Source organism: Myiozetetes cayanensis, unplaced genomic scaffold (genome assembly GCF_022539395.1).
Source record: "Myiozetetes cayanensis isolate MyiCay16 unplaced genomic scaffold, myiCay2020 scf24, whole genome shotgun sequence".
Lineage (NCBI taxonomy): Eukaryota > Metazoa > Chordata > Aves > Passeriformes > Tyrannidae > Myiozetetes > Myiozetetes cayanensis.
The window spans coordinates 3,948,833-3,964,540 of NW_026087456.1; positions in this window are offsets into that span (position 1 = coordinate 3,948,833).

The following is a 15,708-nucleotide window of genomic DNA, read 5'->3' on the forward strand; positions in this document are numbered from 1 at the left end:
CCAACTTTTGTATTAGGGAGTCATTGCAATGATATGTGATCCAGCTGGACCATCACAACACAATCAGTATTAAAAAACAAGCCCAATGAAAATGAAAGACTTGAAAGTCCAAGTATAAGACTTATTCAAATTACCCAACAAAATGCTTTAAAAATAGGAAGCCTTCAAGGAACATCTCTATTGATGATCTCTTAAATTTTCTGAGCATTGAACTTTATATTTAGAAACAGAGGTGACTTCCTTTAGAAGAATATCATAATGTATAGTGCCATTTGACTGCAGGGGTCTAAACAAAAGGCAAAAGAATTTTTATATTTTGCTAATCACTATTTCCATTGTGAGACTGAACGGTACAAAGGTTTCGTGCTGTATTTTATCTACGCCGTTCGTACCATCTCCATTGTATTTCTTTCAAATATTACTTAAAATTTTATTTCAAAAGCACACTTTTATGTTGAAAAATACCACATACACAGGAGTCCTACACTGTTTTCACAAAAAGATCTCCTGTGATCTTCATTGAATCAATGTAGGATCAGAAAAGAGATCTATTTCCTTCTAATTTTGGAAGATAAACTGCCTTCATACAAAGCAAAATCCCTACGAGCCTGTGGCCACTAAACATTTATATTACAACGTTAAATCAACGTTACTCACAGATTATGTCTGTGAGTTTAGGCATCAAGGTTTCTTTACAACCACACAGAGTATGAAATACCCCCTTACAGAGATGCTACAACACAACTCCTCCAAGGAGCAAACATGTATATTCCTTTACAATGCACTAGAGAAATCATCAGGCAATAACCTGCGTAACAATATTGCATAGCAGAAAGCTCCACAGACATATTTTATGAAAACACAGTGGTTCTGTTTTCTCAGCTCTGACCAACCAATATACTATGTCAGCTTTAGAGCAAGCTTGCTTCTATAACTTTTGTCTGTTGCAAACAGAGTTAGACATTTCCCTGCTACCTCCGTTATATTAATATTGGGAACCAAATACAGCAAAAAGATGGATTTCTTTAAAACCTGAGATTTCTAATTTTACACTTGTTATTAACGACAAACATAACAAATCTTGTAACAGATACACCTTACTGCTCACTTTCTAACACTTTCTTACGTTTGTTTTACTGGTTTTGTTATTCTCCTGGTCATCTAAAATACTTGCCATTAAAATTCATGTCCTCTCCTGCATTAGGTTACACCTCATCTGAGGTAGAAGTAGGCTGCTATGACAATCACAGACTTTTTCCACAGCAGTGGCATGTCTTTGTGTAGAAAAAGCCTGTGAAGGAAAGTATGCAGAAGGCCAGCTCACACACTGAATAAATTTGTGATGAATATCATGCATAGGCTTGTACAGGAAATCACGCATCTACCATGCTCTGCTCACTGCTTCCCACAGCCCCTGTCAGCCTTATTTAAGAGAGACATCTTCAAAGATGCCTGGTTTACACAGTACATTTTCCAAAGTACCTCTTTTGTTCTTTAAAATTGTAAGTAAATCAGTGCAGAGCTTCCTGACTGACCAGGGAAAAGAGGAGGGGGATAAGAAATGTGTTTTAAAACTACACTCAGTTTTTCAGGTCCTGTGGGCACTAATAGGTTCTAACAGTCTTGCCCATCTCCAAGAGGTCCCATTTCCTAATTCAGTGCATGTGCCCAGCCCCAGCTCCTCCTGATCCTGGTGGGAATTCCTAGACCAATGGGGGACCTGACCCATCAACTTTTGCTTTATAGGACATACAGGACATGTAGTCCCTGGTCTGTGGTCTGTCACCAGCCCAGCTTATGGCCACTGTTCTGCTTGTGCTGGGTTCACCCCCAGACCCGTCTTGTCTTCCTTCAGAGGCAGTGCTGATGTGTGTTTCTGCACTGTAACATTTGAGAACATTAAGAATATTTTTAAGAGACTCTTTTCCCGGCAAAGAGCAAAAATGTTACTGAAATGTGTTGCTTTTTCTACAAAGGTGCCACTGATAAAAGATCTGAGGAGAAATTTCTGGGCAAAATTTCCAAACAAGTTCTACACTATTGTAAACTTGCATTAAACACAAGTGGAATCTGAACCTAAGGTTTCTGTATCTTAGACAAGAGGCCCAAACCACTGATACTTTATATGTATATGCATCCCTACTCTCTCACACACTGCTTCTCCAATTTACCAATTCCTGCCTATTTAGTGGACTAATGAGTATTCCAAACAAAAACTCAACAGGACAGTAGTCATCTTTTAAAAAAATAAATTCAAGTCAAGCCATCCAAGACAACTTTTGAACAATACGAAATTCAGTCCTTTTCCTTAATATGTTACAATTTCGACAATTTGGTAAATTTCTGTCAAGATATTTTTCATTAAATACAGTGAACGAGATCCTTTGAGAAATTGGAACACTTTAAGAGAACTAACCTTTTTATTAACTGACTGATCTTTGATTCCTACTCCTTGCTATAAAACATCTGCATGCATCTGCAAATGTTGCTTCTAGGCAGAGTACTATGGGAACAACCTTTCAGCTATAAGCAATGCTACAAAATGGATGAAATAAGAAACCAGGAGAGTGGACAGACAGAAACCATCCAACCAGTGGATCCAGGTTGAATTGAGACAGTGATCCCCAAATTGCAGTTTGAGAATTGTCATTTAAGAGAATATACAAGCTGCATCCTTTGAAAATCATAACACTATGGAAAATACTGCAGGCTCCTCCAAGCCTACAAAAGTAACAAGAGGTCTACATGATCTATTTACTCTTTGGTTTGTTTTACAGAAATGGCTCTTGACAGGAGGCAAGTTGATAATAAAAAGGAAAGCTTTCCCAGTCTTCTTTCAAGCACATCTTTAGATGTTGTCTCTCCCTTTCCCTCCCCCACCCCTCTGCCCATTAAGTGATAGATCTAAAGGCTAAAAAGGAACTGAAGAAGTGGCAAGATCTAACGCCTGTTGGACTAAATACGTAAAATATAAAATCAAGTCTCAGAACTGGAAGACCTTAAGTCAGACTACTGGTAAATCAAGAAAGTGATGAAAGCAGCATTCACCATTAGAAAGGATGCTGATTTTATCTGTGACATTTCTAGCCCTCAGAAGTCTACAATATTTTTCATATAAGATCAAAGAAAATATATTAATATTTGCATATGGTTTGCTGTATATTTTCCCCCTTCTATTAGCATCTCTCTCACTCTCTAACTTCAAAAGCTGTATAATACTGAAAATTTTAGTGTAAAGGAAACAAAAAAACTTCCACTTCAGATAACTAAAATGCATATTGAAATTAATGGGAATCATTTGATTCCTTCCTGTGACAAAATAAAAATCAGACATTTTCTGGAGAAGAAGCATCTTTAATCTGCCAGGTGAAACATGAGAGTAGAGAAGTGTGAGTTCCTAATGAGAGCCTTTTTATTATTCTCACATTTTTCTGCATGCAATTTTTGCAGTGTTTGTTCGGCTTGTGTTACTTGAATTTCTTCACCAAGCATTTTGCTTTTACTGTAATACAGTTTTGTGATAATTAAAAAGAACTTGTCATATTTAAACATTTTCTGCATGATTGGCATTACAGCAATCAGTGCAAGGAATTAATGAGGGCATTGAATTCAATGTGTCAAATGCATCCAATTTTTAAAACCTCAACATAAAATACACAAAACACAGAAGTTATTTTGTCTGCATAAATGATGTTCAAAGTTTAATTATATGATGCTTTTTAATATCTGAGATGGGGTTACTCTTTATGATATCTCGAACCTGTAATGAACCCACACCTTTTATTGAGATGATGTTTATGCTTTTCTGTTGGTTCAGAGTGAAACAAAGCTGGGATGTGTCTTGCACCTATTTAGGAACGCAAGTGGCTTTGTGTGTGTGACTTCAGTTGTCTACCTCTGCATTACAGAACAAAGGCATCTGCCCCAGTATAAGCACACAGCAACCCACTTGAGTTCAAGCCCTAAGTGAGGCTGCACTAGCACATGATGGCAACCTCACTTCTCTGCCCAGTCTGTTTCTTATGCAGAAAAAAAACCCCTCACAGACCCATTCAGCAAGGTTTTGTCTGTCTAACAAACATCTCAAGTCATGCAGAAGTACTGAAATCATAACACAGAGAGTCATGCACCCTGGAACATTACCGTGATTGCTCAAAGGAAGCACTATTCCAAAAATATCCTGGTTCGGTCCACAGAGGTTATTAATTTCTGAATTTAATTTTTAAAATCTTGCAAAAAGGTAGGCTACGGGATTAAAATAAATATTTTTTAACTTAAATCTCTTTGAGAACAGTCAAGCTTTTTACTTCCTCAGCTACTTTCTGCCCTTCAGAATGATGATTCATATTACTGAAAGTAATGCCTGTTTCTCCTTACTGAAGACCCTTAGCAAGATCATGCACGATATTGTATTTCTCACTTTCTGCTTTTGAAAAGTAGATCAGTTCAAACATAAGGCAAAATTCTCATGACAGAAAATCCAGTCACTTGCTTTCGTTTTTTTTAATTGTGATATTGCACATCTTTCTTACTGAGTAAAGAATACACTCAATGTAAGGAGTTATTAATTCACAGCTGTCTTCCAAGAAGATTAAGGATCAATACTTGTCAGTTCAAAAGCAAAAAGGAAATTAAGAAATTTTCTACCTCTTGAATTTTGTTGAGCATACCATAGCCATCACTGAATTTAATGCATTGAGTTACACTGAGAGATAACATAAACAAAAAATGTTCCAGGATACATTTATCGATGGAATTTCTATGGAAATAAGAACAAAAATACACTACATTTACCTATCTTCAATGGTAGATCAGGGAAAGTTCAAGCAAAAGTTTTTCTTTAAAAACTGTATTTTTTTTTTATCTCCCTGCCTTTCCAAAAGCATAGATAATAATTAATGCTGTATGACACTAAGCATGCAGGTTAAATAAAAAATCCTATTATATATCTAGGAAAAATTAGCTGTGGAATCACATAAGACACAGCCTTCAGCTCTTAACAATCTAGGAGGAGTTCTCATTCAACCATTTAGAAAGTCCAAATTTTATATGATTCTGCTAAACTTCATCCTTCTCATGAATCTCTCAAGGATTGCTCTCAGGAGACTGGTAAAGAAGCAGGGTCATTCGGTCTCTTTTCTAATGTTACAGTAGGGACATCCATAGCAAAATTAAATAGTTAACATGACTGAATGTGAAGAAACATAATGGGAACTAATAAAGTACCACACTTAAATGTCCTTGTTCCAAATTTGTTCTGCACACCAAAAACAGAGGACTGTATTTCCTTTCTACACAAATGTATACAAAGGTAAGGCACGGTATTGGACTTATTTCTGTGACTTAGTCAGTAAATGATATTTGTCTTGTAAAGACTGGTAACCTGTAACTCTTTCCAAACTCCACATTTAAGGATACAATTTCTCATCCCAAATGACTTTGGCAGACAGCTATTCTGAATAGAACACAGATTTAAGGAACGCAGCCATATACATAAATATAAGCATGTTATATATAAATATAAGCAAGAAGATTTTACATGTTCAAACCTGTGTGTAGAAAGTCATAGGAACAAAAAAAAAGTCTTCCCATCTACATTATAGGGGTTTGGTCATCAAGAACAGGGAGGCTGGGCAGAGGCTTTCACCCCACAGTACTGCAAAGCATTGTTATACTGTCAGGTGCTAATGGTTGCCAGCAAGCATGCTCTGATCCATGGGAAATCATAGCTTTTGCAAGCAGATGTATAAGCTAGCAGCCCTTTGTTCAGAGGAATTAGGGTCTTTACTAGAGTAAAACAGCTGAAACAACAGAAAGCCATGTGGGAAGGCCCAGGGGATTGATTGCATTGACAGGAGGTTGGTACATATAGGCAGAAAATCACCAGGAAGGTAGAAAAGTTGTAGGCTTGGCCTTGAGAACAAAAATAGACCTTCACGGGTGAAGGAGTGAAAGGAAAAGATAGTTTTAAAAGTTAGAATTAATAAAATTGCTCATTATTATCCATTTCTGCTGTGTTTAGGAAAGGAGGATACATTCACTCCAAATGAATAGTGATGCTCCAAAGAAATGCCTGGCAAATATGAGCACCTTCTTCTCCTCCAGAAAATAAACACTAAAATACTCCACTGAAAATAAACACTAGAACGAGGCCCAGGAGCTTCCTATGCACCCATGGGACATCAGCCCTCTTCACCTGACAAGTGTCTCTGCCATAGAGGCACTTCAGGATGGGTGGCTGCACCCAGTTCACCATGAGTCACATCCCTGGTACCAGGAACTGGGAGGAACATTCACCAGAGTCACTGTGATAGCAATCTACTTGAAGGTGAAATGGACAGTAGGTACAGCTAGCTCTTCGTCTTTCCAAGCCTCCAAAACATACAACCATAGAATGGCTTGGGTTGGAAGAGGCCTTAAAGATTATCTTGTTTCCTGTCATGAGCAGGGACACTGTCCATTAGACCAGGGTTTTTAGAGTGCCATCCAACCTGGCCTTGGATACTTCCAGGGATGGGACATCCACAACTTCCCTGTGCAACAGTAGTGCTTAAGAATACAGAGACACAACAGACCAATTAACTCAACAAACAGCCTCTTGACTCATGTACAGACAGGATGTTGCCTCACACCACAGAAAGATTTATAAATGAGACCGTTGTAATGAAGATGGATTGTTCATAAATCAAGTCCTACTGAGGGCAGCGACCAAAGGTAAAATATGCTGCTTATGATTTAGGTATTTGCAGGCAGATTTATAGAAAGAAAAATTTCAAAAGAAAATCAAACTTCTGAGGTACCCTTATTAGTGCAAACATGGGCTGAATACTTCAGAACATAAATAAGCCGTGGCAAATCAAGACCTTCAAATCCATGCTGCCATTGAAAACCAATGGGGCCTAAATAAGAATACATTACTACAGTTTTTCAAAGTTGTTTGCCATGCATCTAACACATTATGTTTCACTGTACTGCTGTCACATCAAATATTAACAACAGCAACTACCAGTTAAACTCTAAGCATACACATTTGTGCTGTACTTGTTCATACTTGACATGACCATAATATTTAATCTAACACCAGATGATGATCTTAATGTTCCAAAGCTTGATTTCTCCCTGGCTAAATTCACTACAAAGAAGGAGAGGAAAGAAGAGACACTGGTAAGCTTTATACTGGATTTATTGTTGACAGCACAAGAACATGTTTATTTTTTGTTACTCCTTCTGGTGCTCATTATAAGCACCACACTTTTGGATGAGTTATGGCTAAAGTGTATAGTTATCAATAAAACATGGGTTTACTGAATCTGCAGCAACATGAGACATAAGTGTGGTAATCTCCTGTTTACTGATGGTACGTTAGGCAACATTATTTTTATTCAACCCCAACTATTGCGAAATTAAAACAACTTTGATCACTTTTGGAGATTCTGGGCTTAGATTTCCATTTGTAACTATCAATTATTCAAAGAATAGTTTTAAAGGGTTCTTAGAGCTTTTTAAAAAAATTAGAGTAATTTAAGCAGCAACAGCAGATGATTACAAGCCTTAAGCCACATATGGAATAAAAAGTCTGTATAAAATAGTCACATTGCCATCTACTGACAGCTCTTTATAAAAGGCTTATGGTTTTTATTAGCTGCCAGACTACATACTTAATACTCTCTCTCGACATACAGTAGCACAAAAATTAGGGATGTACAATATACGTTGTTCAATTCATCCCACTGCAGTAATCCTGCTTCTCTTCAAATCCATCCCAATTCATTCAGGTTTTCACAGTTATATACTGCAATTAGATACGTTTATTAATGACATTATTGCACAGTATTTCATAGGAGGTAAAACTGTTTTCAAGAAAGTAACTACAGAAAGGTATGTTAATAATTCTGGGCTATGTGCACAGCACATAGGAACCCACTAATAGGATTTCCATAATAACAGTATTTATCTCAGTGCACATTTTATAATACTAATCACTGGCAACCACAGTATTGTTATTGTATTACGTGAAAAATAGGATTTCATGTTAAGGACACATCACATAGACTATAACAGCAGTGTCACTTGTGCACCTGCATATTAAAAATCTTTTATCTCACCTTTATACTAAAATGTATTTTGGCCTCAGCCTTAGTGCTCTGTAACGTTATTAAAACAGCGACATATAATTGCAATTTAAAACTTAATTTAGGCCTCGTATCAGTTCTACCTTACTGCAACATGGGCCAGTGGATCCTAAAAATTACTTGTAAATGAAGTGATGCAGCACTCTTTCATGGAAGCAAATATACCAAGCGGGGATTTCCTCACTGTAACCCAACCAGCATATTAATCCTCTGCACAAAATGAAGGCCATCCTTAGCTTCTCAGTGATTTATTCCCTGTTAAGTATTTCTGCATGCTCTTTTTTCTCTTATTTCACTCTTGCCTCTTAATTGTAACATTCAAGTTTGAGAGAAGAAAACAAAACAATAACAACAAAGTAATCTATCAGGTCTTGTATAACCTACAGTATTTGTGCCATTCATAAAAGAGTTTCTAAAACTCTACCTTTTGTTTAAGACTTCATTTACTCTAATTTCTTAGACCCATTTGAGCAACTTGGTATAGGGAAGAACATAGAGAAGGTGACACCCCAAGGAACACAGGGCATTGTAGAATTTTATTTTGTCTCCTTTTCCAGAGTTACACGACCACTTAAATCTTTTTATAACTCACTCACTAGTATATCTGTAATAACTAAAATAACTAAATTTCAAGACAGAATGATTAGTATGCACACAGCATGAAGAGCAAGTCAGGCTGCTGCAAGGTAATACCATGTTTGGCTGAAATTCGTTTTGTTTACAGATAAATAAACCAAGATTTAGCACTCTGCAACTTTCCATTTTGTCTTCTCATCCAGTGGTTGCTGGCAACAACATCACCCTGAAATCACCCTGAAATGAAGCTCTTGCAATTCAATGAGCACAGAATAAACTATGAAAGTCACACTTGTCTCCCCTTATAAATGCTGCAGTTTTTCTAACAAACTCCTACACAAACAGAGTGAATAGAAACTTACTGAACAAAATTTATAAAATTTTCCATTGCAATCACTTAAAGACAGCTTTAATGAAGCTTGAATGGAGATCAATTCTTTGAGGAACAAAATAATTTCCCCAAATAACAAAACAAAAATCAAAGCCGGCACTTGTTTCCAGAATAAGATATCTACTACCCTAAAACTCAAGGTCAGCATCAAATTTCACAAGTTTTTCCCAGATGTAACCATCCTCTAGATTTTTCTTCTTAAAGAATGAGGATAAGTACTTTTACTACTGAGGCAACAACAAAACAGACAAAGACTTTCAAATTCAAATGCCAATATATTGTTGAGTAACAACCATACAATCCTAGAAGGAAAACTAGAATAATTTGTTTCACTACAATTGTGACTGAGAAGCACAAAGAGATAAATTATAAAAGCATTAAACACTGTAATATTTCTTCCCTTAAAGAGCTCAAATATGGATTTTGCAACTCGAATTGCAGGGGTTTTGATGGGGTTTGGTTTGCTTGCTTGGTTGGTTTTTAAACAGTGTATTGATAAAGCTCTTGCAGAAATAAAACAGCTCAAGTAGTGGAAAGTGCCCAGCCAAACACTACTCATTGTAGTGTTCGTATGAATTTCCTCAGCAGAATCAACTCAAACTTTGCTACTCATCACGGTCAGGCTTTGCTCTCTCTCTGATAGAGAGCCAGATGAGCTGAAATGGCCAAGCAATACACAACAAATCCAAACAATCAACTAATGCCATTCAGAAGGGAATTACTTTGTTTGTAATGCAGAAAACACACAGCAGTGATAAATTATTGCTTTAATATCGTAACAGCATCTGCTGCACACAGCCTGTGGGGCTGAGATCTGGCCTTTGATCTTACATCACTCACACTGAAAAGAACAATGTAATACAGATAACTCTAACTTTGGAGAATCTGTGACAATAATACTCTCAAAAAATCATTTTTTTGAGGGGAGGGGAGGGAGACGGGGGAGTTTGCTTTATTTTGCCTCAGCAACTAAAAGGTGGAATAAGAAGGAAAAAGTCCGTCGTAGGAAGAACTGCAAGCTGATATATTTGATATTTTGGGGTTTTCCACTGTTTCTGTTTGCCACAGATAAACGCAAAAATATATTTACATACAAAGCATGTAAATGAGGGAAGAAAACAGATAATGATGAAACCCACTTCTGTGACTGATATGAAAGAACATCCCTCAGCTGTTTAATTTTAGAATAATTTCTGTATAGTTTAAAAACCAGTAAATTCCATGGGGTTAGAAGTGTCACTTCTGGAGTGCAGAAGGTCATGTCATTCAGTACAGCATCCTGGGAGAGCCTCTGAATTAAGTGCTTGGTCTTTTAGTACCTATAACTCATTAAAAACTATTTTTAAAGTCTTGAGTTTCAAAGCCACCACCAGCAGAACTTAGAAGTTTGGAAAGTACTTGGGAATGGTAGAGCCCTGGGGGCTTGTGTTCCCTCTTTTGAAAAAATCCCTTGATCATTGCCCATGCTTAAAATAAAAAATTTGAAAAGGAAAAAAAATTACAAAATTAAGCCTCAATGAATATTTCTCCAGAAGCATTATGAAAATTTTAAAAATAAACAAAAGATTGTGTGCCTTTAGCACTTCAATATGCATATTTAGAAAAAAACAATCCAAAAGAGGTAAATAATTATATTTTTCAAGATATTCACACACAAACAAAAGTTACTTGGCTTTTGAATTCATCCATACTACAGTCTGAAATGCATTTGGAAGTGAACTGAAGGCACAGGAGACAATGTAGAGTGTAACTGTCATCCTTAATGTCTTATAACACAGTGGCCAGAGCGAAATATCTTTGAAGGCTGCGGTGGGTGACAAGACAATTTCAGAAGAGATAGGAAAATCAAAGGGTATTGACCGGTTTATACACTGTCATTGAGTAAATCAAACTTTGTTTTGTTTGCCTGCAAGGTCACGATATTTGCATTATATGAAGGGTTCGTTAGCACAGACAAGTATTAGCTGTTACAGGCTGATTACAGCACCTTCTCAGCTGCACCACATAGCCAGCTCAAATCTGCAATGTGTAACCCATCTGCCAACACAGAAATCATGTACTTTACAGCCTGAGTGCTTGGAAGAACTGAGAGTCCTTATGACATGTTTTTAATGAAATAACGCTGTGCTTGTCAGCGGAGCTGAAGAAGAATACTGACGCATGTAGAATCATCCTGCAAAATACTGCACCCCAGAACTGGAGGTGGAGAGATGCAAAAGACAGGCAGCATAACGTGCTTATTTTCAGTCTTGTTGGAGCCAGTTGATATGACCAGCAGCAATTTTATGCCCAAAGGAATTAAAAACATCGGGGTCTGAATAAGTTCAGTATCAAAATATTAAATGATTTCCCACAAATTTCACCTTGAAATGAAAGTGCTTGCTCCTTATTTTTTCTACGAAATCACAAACAGTTTTGATGTGCACTCCATTTCAAACCATGCCAAGAAACATGATGCACAACAAATATGAACAAAAAACAGGTTTACCCTTTGTCTCTTACGTTTCCAGATGTCTCAATTTTATGTGCCAAACCTTCTCCTCTTTCAAAATCCTATCCCTAACTTTCGAAAAGTCCAGTTCCTTTCTATATTGTGGTTTTGTGCTGGAGGAACAGCACTGCCTTTGGGAGGCATGTTTCAGAAGTACTTAGGAGCAATTTCCAATCAAAAATTCAGCCAAACTCAATGCTTATAAGTGTTCAGTGTAAAAAGAACCCGAATGACAACAGTGGCCTCTTAAAATATGGTAGTAATATTGTGATTAATTGCAATTCAGAAGACAGAAGTGTTCAGTAAATATTTCTGCTGTATACTTCAGAGACAAAGATACATGTCTCAGGATTGATGAAACACTTCCCTGTATTAACTCAGGAAAATGTTAGCTAGCAGCTTTTGAAGTCTGGCATGTTAAAAATCAGATTCAAATAACTGAAGGGTTTTAAAAGAACCAGCCAAACATTTTTCTAGGCTGTCAGTGAGTTCTGTCACACTGACAAAGTTTCAGAAGACTGAAGAGGAGGTAGAGTTGTACCAATATGACAAAACGGGACTTCATAAAATCTCATAGTACTTACAGAGCAAAGCATTGACAAAACACAAAAAAATAACTTCTAAAAAGTCCATCTTATGTACAGGGATAACTCCTATATACTCAAATCCAAAAACCAGGACCTTGTGTTTATATTGGTCAGAAGTAGAGACTGATATTTGAATCGGAGTTCTGGTAAAAAATACTTGTTTACAAGAAGGTATCAAATTCTGCTGCTTTGTACACAGTGGAAGTGAACTAAAACAATTACCTGTCACATCAGAACTCTTCATGCATCCCATTCCAAAGACTTACCTTGGAAGAACACAGCTTACATCTGCTCAGATTGTATGAAATCTTCCTTCACCATTTTCAAGTTCTTTCCCTGCTTCCTGAGTGAAATAGTTTGGCCACACAAACATACCCCTTTATGTATTAATAATCAGCCAAACTTTCTTCACATGGAACATCTGAATTTCCAACTAGCTGCTTTTATTTAGGAGGAAAATACATTCAGCTGTGTCTCATAGCTACCACAAAATATAGGACGATAATGAACTCCAACTGTGTCTACTAGGTGAACCCAATTTATTTTATTATGTTTAACTAAAGAGGTAGTTTATGCATTGTGGTAAAAGAAATGCTTTCAGCACATTTTATATTAGTCTAATTGGCCAATATTCCCATCCCTGCAATAAATAAATAAACAAATTAATTAAGTAGCTTTCTAAGCAGTAAAGGAACTTGTAAAAGTTTATTCTTTGAAATTACTTGGCTATGAGTATTTTAAAAGTAATGTATCATTAACTAACAGAGCCAAAAGACTGCAAGGTTATTTAAATTGAACATGATGGGCACTGCCTGAGTACCATGGGCTCAGCTGATTCTTTCCAAAAGCAGTCAAGCTTGTGAAGCTCATGTGTTTTCCCTCATCCATTCCTTTGGGATGATTTTGATCCTGCACCACTGAGAACATGGAAGTCCTGCCTTTGTTTTTTTTTACCTAAGAACTAATTTGCTTGTACTAAAGAGTTCATTGCTTCCTGCAGTCATCATAGAAAACATCTAACCCGACTGTGCCGAGACATTTACCTTTCTGCCCTATTCTGCCACCTGAATAGATTTGAAAATGGTCCATGAAAAAGATTAATTCCTTCCTTACATCCTGTAAACTTTCTAAAACATTTAGCATCCAAAGTGTTCATTAAAACAGTACCAAATTTCTGTATGAGATCACCATCAAAGGCTAAAAATAAGTTTTGACACTCACTCAGCTGAGAACAACACAGTCAAATCCTGAAAACCTACATTTGTCAGATCAGTACACTGCTTACCAGTAATAGCAAAAATCCCATATCTATCATGTACAATGCAGATCCAGCACATATAAACAGGAAACACTAAATCGAACACATTGAGTATGAGGGCAATATGATCACACAGTTTTTCACAGACTGATGGTTTTCTAATAGTTTTAAACATATTAATTTTAAATCAGGTTAAATCATGCCCAGCTCCAACACCTTCTGAAGTAGGGCTTGAAGCAAAAAACAGGACTAAGGTATAGAGTTCACATAAGGATTTTCAAGCAGAGAAGGCAGCACACGAAAAGAAATATGGATGAAAAGAGCAAAGGCAAGTTCAAATATTGTGTCTTTGAAAGCATGAATAAGAGACAAAACCATGCAATTTTGAAACCAATCTTACATTACAAAAGAAACCTCTCCAAAAGTTGTCTTTCCACTAAGCATTCGACATTTTGACCTTCCATGCATTAAGTTTTTTCAACTTGTGTTTGTTTTCCAAAAGCTGTCTTCAAAGCAATTTGTTTTTCTGTCCTGGAAAGCATAACTGAAAGAGCAATTCCTGCAACTTTCAGGTTCAGCCACAGCCTCCCTGACACTACAGATTGGGGTCCTCCTCCTCTAAGATGTTTCTTGTGTCTGCTCCATTGTAAAACCCATAAAGCCCGCTACCACTAAGTGCTGCAAAAACGTAAAAAAACCCTTCTGTGTGTATTTTCAGCTGTCTCCAGAACTTTCCTTTGAATGAAAAGATTGGTTATCTGCAAACATTTACTGAGAGGCTGAGTTCATACACACCTTATAGAACTAAGGAAATGGAAAATAAAACCAAATTGCTAAGATTCCAGTTTTCCTCTTCTGACAGCAGCTCCCAGTGAGAAATAACCTTCATTGCCAGGTTAGAGCTGGAAAGTGGTGGCAGCAATGGGAAGAGGGATGCACTTCGAAGCTAATGGCAAGCAGGGCATCTGCATTATCTTTGAAGCCCTTTTACATCACTCTTGTCTAGTCACACAACTGAAAAAAAAAGGACACCGTGTGCGGCCCAAAGCCCAGACTGCGAACTTCTGATGAGATGAAAGACAAAAACTCTGTGGCAAGCACAAAAGGGGTTGCATGGTACCAGCACTTGGGCAGCCTGTAGCAGAGCTTCACCACCCCCTTTCAGTGCACCTCAGTGCAAGGGTGGGACAAGATCCTCTGGCCAAGCCCAAGAGCCCTGGTACGCTCTACCACTGTGCTTCCAGGTTATCAGTATCATCCTGGTATTCTTCTATATGAGCATTTACACCTGAGGTGTTTGATTCATATGTCTTTATTCCACATTTACATGTTTAGAGTGTTAGTTATTCCAGTTTATCTCTTTATAAAACACAGCTCTCAGCTTAAAAGCCTCATTACGTTCTTTGGAGCGCTCACTACATAAAGAACAGAAATAAACAGGTACAACCCAAAGCTCTGGCTGCCATGCATCCTATCAAAAACACATTAAGCTTATTTAGTTAAATTGCTCTTATGTTTTTATTTACACATAAAAGCATAAACAGGTAAGAGCACTGCGTGCCAAGGCTTCCTTCCCTAAAAGGAAAAAACATTTTTAAAAAGTAAATTCCTTCATACATTCCCTCACGCTTTAAATACTGTATTACACTTTTCTATTAGAAGGTGAGAACAGAGAAAAAATAACTCAACTAGATGCTACTGACACACTGGAAAAGAAACTTGTCACGGCAAGGCAATTTTAGATGTCAAAGTAGTAGCAGGAAATAAAAAAATGGGTTGGAAGAAAACAGCAGTCTGTAAGGCCATCTTTTGGAAGCAACTGAAACACAAACCATGCTGAACTCAATGTTTCAATGAACCTGTGTGAAATAGAGTCTGACAGCTTTCTGGTTTTAGTGCAATTATAAACAAACACATTCCTGCATGCTCCTTGTCTGAGCAAATGATAGTACAACAACTGCAAAAGCAACAACTGAATATCCTTGGACATGCACACTCAGTAGGTGTTAAAATATAGAAAAAAAATTCATATGACAGGAGAATACCACCAAACATTTTAGATGTCCAAACCCACACGCAGATGGAAAAATGCAGAAGCAATGACCATTAGATGGTAAGATCTACTTTAAAGCCAGCCCTCAGCTTCTGGCTCTTAACATACAGGTAAGGAAAACAAGCATATAGTAACAATCCTCAGTCAAAGTAGGGTTCTTTACATAGATGTTGGAATTTCCAGATGTTTTTCCCCTACATCAAGTTATCTTGCTGGTATT